Below are 8,744 nucleotides of genomic sequence, written 5' to 3'. Positions count from 1 at the left end.
TGGCGTGGCCCTCTCGGGGCGTCCCATCAGGAGGCACACGGCTGCTCTGTCCCCCCGCAGGGAATGCTCCTCATGTACTCAGCTGCCGTCTGCTGGTCCATCCGCTGTCAAAGCTGCCGTGTCCCCGACCCCACCCCCGCACCTCGCTGTTATTGACGATCCTTGTCTCCGCCAGATATCAGTAGCCTTTATTTGATCTTAATACGAAGATCAAATATGAGGGGAGCTCCGTGGCAGATGCTCCTCCTGCCGTAGAGAAGGGGGGGCTGGCGAGTCTCACCAGGAGCCGATCGTGGCAGCGCTCACCTGCCTTCGTCTGTACGTAAGCACACCTTTGGAAGTCTCAGGTGTGAGGGTTCTCTTCCCACTGAGGCAAAAGCTCCCTCTTATTTTTGCTTTTCTAAAGAAGCCAAGCTGAGCTCCTTGCTGTTGGCCACCCTCCGTGGGCCACCCCCAGGCAGGAGCCCCCTGTGACCCCGCGTGGCCCACGGCCCCTTCGCTCAGCGGGAGGTGAGCTCGGCACGCCCGCCGCACGCTTCCCCGCCTTCTTTCGGCATCACAGCCCAACCCCACGCCGCAGCCTGGTTCGCTGAACCTTCGCCATTTCCTGGGTCTCCGACCCTTCCTGCCAGGTCCTGTGTGCACCTGCTGTACCCACCGCCAGGGCACCTCCTGTGGCGTCGTGCAGAGATGCTCTAAGGTCGCATCTGGTGATGGGGGGACAGAAACGTGTTCACGTCACCCTTATCTGGAAGAATACTTCTGCTTCTTTTTGTTTAAAATTTTCAATGTTTATTTCTCTTTGAGAGGTAGAGAGAGATAGCACGAGCAGGGGAGGGGCAGAGAGAGGGGGAGACACAGAATCGGAAGCAGCTCCAGGCTCCGAGCTGTCAGCACAGAGCCCGACATGGGGCTTGAACCCATAAACTGTGAGATTATGACCTGAGCCAAAGTCAGACACTCAACCAACTGAGCCACCCAGGTGCCACTAAATGTGATAATGTTTTTAATGAAAATAATCAGCTTTGGGGGGCTCAGCACTTATGCAGAATGATTTCATCTCTAACAGTGAAACAGAGAGCTTTTACATCTGCACGTGTGGCCCACAGAGAGGAACAGCCACGTCGGGACAGACACGGGCACTGAAGGCAAAGGAGCTGGGCTCTTCAAGGCCACGGATGCACCGCGAGCACGCTCGGGCCCCCACAGCTGCGCTGCTCACCACTGTGGCCACGCGGGTCAACTAAAATCAAACACCCTAGAAAATGTAGTTCCTCAGTTACATCAGGAGGATCATACATGGCTGGTGGTTGTCATAATAGATGGCAAAGGTCTAGAACATCCCCGTTATCATGGGAAGTTCTAAGCCAGTGCTGCCAGAGGCACTTGGTGCTGGTCCCCTGCTGAGAGCTGTCTGTTGGATGGAGCTCAGCAAGGGTCAGAAGGCTCTGCATCTGCAGCCGGCTTGGGGACATGAATCCGACTTGCCAAAACCGACAACCGCAGAGCAGCGGGCCAGGCCCGGGACGTCCAGTGTCCGCCTGGCTCAGGGGGAGAAAGGGACACAGCATGTGACGTCCTGGCTCCTTAGTCCTGCATCCTTTCTGGTATAACCTGCATTTTATTCTTACAGCAGGGTGTTTGAAATGTGTGTGTGCCTCACACCGGTAAGAACGGCAATTATCCAAGAAAAAAAAAAGACGAGTTTTGGCAAAGATGTGGAATCATTGAAACGCTCGTGCCCTGCTGGTGAGACCGTCAGATGGGCCGCTGCACGGGACAGTGTGGAGGGGCCCCGACACGTTCAAGTACGTTTCCCACGGACAGCACTCCACCTCTGGTATTTCCCCAAAAGAACTGAAACCAAGAGCTGGAAGGAGCATGTGCGTTCCCGCGGCTGCGGCGCTGCGCACGCACGTCCCCCGGAACGCATCGAGATGCCACGTTCGCCCTCATCACGTCACTCATGCGGCTGCGCTGTTTGCCCTCACGTCACTCGTGCAGTGAGCATTTCTCAGTCTAAGGCCCGCCACGTGTGACAACACGGACACACCAGGAGGACACTGTCCTCAGTGAGGTCAGTCTCAGAATGACAAACGCCGTGGGACTCACTTACGCGTGGGTCCAAAGTGGTCAGGGTCACAGGAGCAGGGGCCGGGCGTCACCAACCAGCAGGTGTCGGTGACACGGGAGGGCCGGTCCCAGACCCCTGCTGGTCACTCACACATCTGCTTGCAGGGTGGACCGCGGGCCGTGCTCGCCACAGTAAAACGAAACAGGAATGTGTTGACAGGCACTGGGTTTGCGAAGCCTCTGGTGGGCGGACAGGCAGGCGCACGTGGCCCAGGAAGGAGTAGGCGGCCACGCCTGTGCGTACGTGACGTGGCGCCCTGTGTCCGGTGAGCCACGGGCGCGCGATGCGGAGTGAGTCCTGCCGAAGGGACGTGTGAGCCAGGTGGCCTCACTGCTCACACACGGGGCCTCGCGCCCCCGAGGCTGCCGGTGTCGGCCCGCAGGGCGCGGTCCTTGTGGCGCCCTCCGGCCCCCCCCCCCGGGGCTCTGTCAGCCTTCCCGCTGCAGCAACGACGCTCAGAGCTCAGCTTCTCTTCGAAGCCACAGGGTCATGGTCAGTTGATTATCTCTCATTAAAATACCTGATTTTAAAAAAACGAAGAAGCCTGGGGATTCTCAGAGTGAAAAGGATGGAAAAGTCCCTCCGCCGTGACCACGGGCACCCCCACTCGGTCCACAGCCCGTGGCGGGCGGACTGCAGGACACTCGCGGGCCTTCCCGAGAGCGGTCCTTCAGGGGCCAGGCACGCCATGGCACCTGGGGGCACACCCGCGCCGTCTCCTGGGGGAGGAGTCGCCAGAGGGGCGACGTGATGTGTGCATGTGCATATGTGTGTAGGTATGTGTGTACATGCGTGTGTGCACACGTGTGTCCATGTGCACGTGCGTGTGGGTAAGTGTGTGCATGTGCTTGCATGTGTGGCACATACAGGTGTACGTGTGCATTCCGTATACGGGGGATGTGTATGTGCGCATGTGCGTGTACCCATATCTGTATGCATATGTGTGTGTGTTCGCGTGTATGTATGCGTGCTCATGTGTGCACATATATGCTGCGTGTGCGCCCCACGTGTAGTTTTTGCAGCCATGTCAGGACCAGCCCTGGCTGGACTGACCCACGGGAGGCGTACGACTGAAGACGGCTCTGTCTCCAGGAAGTGGCTGGGGCCCCCTGCCCGGGAGCTGGGGGGCTCCCTGCCTTCCCGGCAGGCCTCCTGGAACCCCTGCAAAGAAGGTCACTTTCCGTGCTCGGAGGAGGCCTGTGGGTGTGTGAGAAGGAGCAGCTGACTCAAAAAAATGGATTGGGTGGGGAACTGAATTCTTTGAAGCAAGAATGGGCTTAAAATCCTTAAAATCTCCTGTCTTCTGGCAAATCCACTGTGAGGTGATGTCTCCTTCCCAAGGACGGTGGCCAGGTGTCCCAGCCTGTCCCCGTCCCCCACCAGAGCTGCTGAGGCTCCGTGAACCCTTCTAATTGCCACCCGCAGGCCTCTGCTCTGCTCACGTGTGCTCGCACCGGCAGAGCCCAGACCCATCCTGTAGGCACCAGTCCTGGGGGCGTGTTGACCGGGGTCCCCCACAGACAGACAGGGGCAGGGAAGGGAGTGCAGACACTGCTGGGCTCTGGGGGGGGTGTCCCTGAGGCTCGTGGAGAAGTGGCAACGATATGGCAGGAAGCAGAGGGGGGCTTCGGTGTGCCTGGTGCCCAGGGGAGACGGTGGTGTGGAGTCCGGCACCGGCTGGCATCCTGCCGGATGTGCCCATTTAGGTCCATGTGCGGCTGAGGCCCGCCCTCCCCAGAGCCTTCCCAGGCGGCTCTAACACTGAGCACAAAACCCGAGGCACAGAGGTGCTCGGTGACGTGTGCAGAGGGACGGAGGCCTGTGACGGTCAGTGTGACCCTCCTATAGGAAGAAGGACCAGCTGCCCGGCCCAGTTCCCTCAGTTCTAACCCCAAATTGTGACCCAGCCATCAGGAACGACCAGGTGCAGGAGCCAGTACCCCGTCTCTGCCCCCAGGGCACCAGCCCAGCGTCCAGCGGTCCCCGAGAAGTGGGGGTCGGGACAGTGGTTTCACAGCACGTCCTCACCAAGGTGACGTGAGCCTCCAGACCCCGGGCTCCCGCAGTGTAAGATGAAGGGTGTCACGAGACAACTCACACAGCCTTTTGATTCAGATTCAAAAAACGGTCTTTGCCACATTTGGGTGAGTTCACAATTAGCCTCCTTGCAGGTGCATGCTGGCTGCCTGGGTCACCCCAGTGGTCCCGGGTCCTGGGGACACAGCGTCCCCAGAAACAGGGACTTACAGGCAAGACCAGGGCTCCGGCCAGAGCATCGGCTCCAGCTGCCCAGGCCGTCGGGAGCCCTTTCCACATGCTGCCGTGCGGGGCTGCGCGGGCCCGAGGCCCCTCGGCGGCTTCTGCTCCCTGCTCCGGGACTTCTCGGGAGCAGGTCACAACTCTCAGTGGTCCTCAAGGGCCCCGTGGAGGGACCTGAACTACGCCGAGGACAGTGGTGACAGGGACCCGGTGGGACAACATGTCACTCCCAACGCCCCGCTCACCGTCCGCTGCTCTCCCTCTCCGTTCCCTCTGGACTCTCGGGTCCCTGCGGTCAGGGCATGGCCCCGGACTCCACCCGTCACTCCCCACGTCAGAGCTGCCTCACGGGGTCACGGGCGTCAGGAGGGGACGGGCGCCTCGCCCCGGCTCCAGGTGACGGGAGCGTGCGCTAACGGGCCCCGGCCCCCCCCCCCCCCGCGGCGCAGACGGGACACCGAGGAGGGACTCCCGCCCCAGGTCTGAGCGTAGGGCGCCTCCCATTGCCGTGACAGAAACCACTGGAAGGGCCTCGGCCTCTTTTCATTTCCTCTGGTTTTTTGTCGTGTTTCATGTTTTATTCGTTTTTAGCCCCAATCCACTCAGACTATGCTAATCTTCTCTGCCATTTTTAAAGGGAGTGTCAGCCCTAATTTGACATTTCTAGGAAGCACCTTAAAACGATGTCACATGTGCTTGATGGTGGCGAACCCAGACCCTCAGGCCCCCTGACCGCACACACGACCTTCAGGAGAAAGCCTGGCCGTCCCTTCTCGCCAGGGAGAAGTCTGCACTGGCACCCAGACAAAAGACCGGGCGCCAGTCGCCCGTCGCCGCGGTCACGCCCTGGGCACAGCCCCACACCCGTGGGCACGGGTCCACTGCCTGTGGGCGTCGCTGCCTGGCAGGGATGGCGTCAGGCGGAGTCCAGGTGCTGAGCAGCCAGAGTAAGCCTTCCTCCGAGAGCCAGGCATTGTGACGACAGGGTCTGCTGACAAAGGTTCCTTAAAAAAAGACGAATCAACGGAGAACAATCCCCGCAGGCATATTCGCGATGCTGAGAATCTACAGTTGTCTGTAAAACGTGACACTTCATCAGAAGTGAGCTCAACCTGCTGGCTGAGAAAGAACTTAAAAGGTCAGACTGTGTCAGGTGGAGCTGGACGCCAGAATGGGCGGGGGCACCCCCAAAGGAGGTGGGTGTTCAGGGACCTGCACCCTGGGCATGCGGCCAGCATCGCACTGGCGCTGGGGGTGCCGGGCCTCCCCTGGCGTCCGCAGCACAGCCTTCCCCCAGCCCACCCTCTAGGGGCCTCCCCGCTGCACCTGCCCTGCCAAGAGCGGGTCTCCCCACACCCACCCTCCTGGGGTTCCTCCGTGCCCACCCTCCTGAGGGTCTCCCAGCGCCGGCCCTGCCCTGCCTGGGCCTCCAGGGCCACCGCTGCCCGGGTGACTGGCAGTGACACAGCCACACTCGCGCTGCTACCGGCCGCAGGCACGTTTAGGGAGGGAGAGCAAACTCTGACGTAAACACCATAGGGATGATCCCATCCAGCTCCCAGGGCAGCGACCCCCCCACAGTGCAACGCAGGATGGTCACTTATCAATGTTTTGATTTTCCACCAGTTTTCACAGTTCTAGGGAGTTAGGACCTACAGGCTGGCGACTCCTATGAGCCAGACGTGTGTTTTGTGGTGGGAGGAGCCGGTGCCGGCTGCCTGGAGATGGAGACGGATGGATGTCCACATCAGCCCAGCGCCTGCGGAGGCCCACGCCCCTCCCCTGCAGGCCCGGAGGCCCCGCCCCCAGCGGCCCCTCCCCCCACAGCTGTCCCCTGCAGGCCCGGAGGCCCCGCCCCCAGAGGTCCTTCCCCCGCCCTCCCCAGCGGCCCCTCCCCCCACAGCCCCGCCCCCAGCGGCCCCTCTAAGCAGCACCCATCTCCCCCTGACTTACGGTTTAAGGGCACTGAACACACAAGGCGGCTCGACCAGCCACGGCCCCTCTCCCAGACGTCCCCCGTCACTCGTGGCCACCCCCTGCCTGCCATCACGCAGCGCACGTGGTCCCACGGGGCCCAAGACCACGCTCTTCTGTCCCTGCTCCCTCCAGTCAGCACGTCTCGCCCATGCCTGGCATTTCCCCAGGCCGTTCCCCCCTCACCTCTAGGGTCACAGCCCTGCTGCTGCCCGCCCAGGCCCCACGCCTGCCTCGCTGCCTCCCGCACAGGCTCCTTCTCGCACCCACCCAAGGCAGCCCTCAGAAAACAGGCGGCCACCGCCCCTGGCCGTGGTGGCCCCACCTTCGGGGGACAGCTGGGGCCTGGGGCCTCCTTACTGCTCTCCCTGAGACCCAACAGCCCCACGGCCGGTCGGACCGCGGGCCTGGGAGCCTGGGCCCAGTGACTGAGGGCGCTGACTGCCAGGGGACTGCGGGCCGTGGGGTCTGCATCAGGAGGCCACCCACTGGCATGCACCGGACCGCCGCAAGCAGACTGAGGCCCTGGTGCGCTGTGTAAACTAGACGGCTTGTAGCAGAGATTTTGTGGTTGTCACGCCCACACTCACAAACATACTCACACAGACTCAGCCATGCTCGCACTCACACCCACACCCATACACACTCACATACACACTTACACCACACCTTCTCAGCCAAACTCACACCCACGCTCACACATACTATTACCCACACTCCTACACGCACATTATTACCCACACCCACACATATTCACACCCACACTCACACCCACACTCAGGTGAGAACCCGGACTGGCAGCTGGGGGCTGCAGGGGGTGCGTGGGGTCCCCGCCGGGCAGGGGAGAAGGTTTTCACGAGAAAACAGATGGGCGGGGGTTTCCTGTGCGTGCAGACATCACTGCAGCAGAGCGAGCCGGAGGGAACAGGCACGGGGAGGAGAGGAAGTGTCCTTGTCCCTTCCCCCCCATCCCCCCCCCAGTCCACCCGGGCCAGTGAGCATGTGGGAGCCGTGAACTCTCCCCATGGCATGGGCGCCCCAGAACCTCTGGGGGGCCGGCCCTCAGGACCCAGGACAGGTAGGGAGCGAGGCGGCAGGAGGAGGGCGCAGTGGCACCAGACCCAGGAAGAGCCTCGCCACGTTCTAGAAGGTTCTGCATTCGTTCTCTGGTGTGCATCCTGGCTCTGAGCACCAGCCCTGGGGGCCGCGAGGGGTCATCTGCTGGGAGGGAGGTCCCGGGCTGCCCACGCCCCAGCGGCCTCGAGCTGGCAGAGAGCCGGCGCCATGTTCTCGCGGGAACAGAAGGACGGCAGGTGCCACGCGGCGTCCCCACCTCCCGTGTCCTGGGGCCCTCGCTGCCTGAGCATCCGGGCTCCCTGCTCTCAGGGGCTCCTGTCAGGAAGGGAAATCACTAAGACCCCGACTTCTGCCAAATCATAGCTGAGCTGCCTGCCGCCCGCGGCCACCAGGGGAGCTGCCAGCGAGGGGGAGACGCGGTGGCCGCCGGCGGGAAGGAAGCAGGAGTGGGGCAGGGGGGCCGTGGGGCCGGCTGAGGCCCCGGATCCCTGGCTCGGTGTGCCCAGCGCCGCTCGGGCGTCCAGCGCCTGCGCCCAGCTGCACCTCCCGGCCCCTGGGCCTGCGCTCAGCTTGGGCCAAGACCTACAGTCACGGCAGCCACGTCGCCAGGCTGCAGCAAGGCCACCAGGGGCGTCTGCTTGCGGAGGAGCGGTCAGCCCTTGTCTGCCGCAGCTGCTCCCCGCTTTCCAGTCCCCAAGCCGGGCTCAGGGCGGGGCAGCAGCTCCCAGCATGGAGTTTCCGAGCACAGCCCTCCCTGGAACCTCCCTCTCAGCAAGAGGACGGAAGCCCAGAGGAGAGGGGAGGATAGCCAGCCCCTCCTCAGAGTGCCGCGGTGAGGGCGCGATGCCCGACCTCCGAAACCCAGGGGGAAGAGCAAAGTCTCTGCTCCTGCTAAGTAACCGAACCCACCGCTGAAGCCTCTCCTGTGGGAGATGTTGTAGATCTTTCTCCCAGGAAGACACTCAGGAGAAGCTCCAGACAGTCCTTCGGGAGACGGGTTACTTCAATCAGCAGCGGAAACATTGCCTATGCGATGGCGGAAGCCACGAGGCTGAGAACACTTCAAGTTATTTCTTCCACACCATTTCACACATGCCTATTTTTGTCCGAAGGCAAGGATTATGACATCTCCATATACAAATGAGAAGCTTTTAATTATTAGCACGTAACCCAGATGCCCAGGCCCACAGACAGCAGCCAAGGGTTTGCGACCTTGAGGCACAGGCCCAGGCCGCCGGCAGCTGCCCCAGGCCATTTGCACGAGGCCTGCCACACCGAGGGCTGTGCAGCCCCTGGGACG

The sequence above is a fragment of the Suricata suricatta genome, chromosome 2 (assembly GCF_006229205.1).
Source record: "Suricata suricatta isolate VVHF042 chromosome 2, meerkat_22Aug2017_6uvM2_HiC, whole genome shotgun sequence".
NCBI lineage: Eukaryota > Metazoa > Chordata > Mammalia > Carnivora > Herpestidae > Suricata > Suricata suricatta.
Note: the sequence above shows the minus strand (reverse complement) of the source record.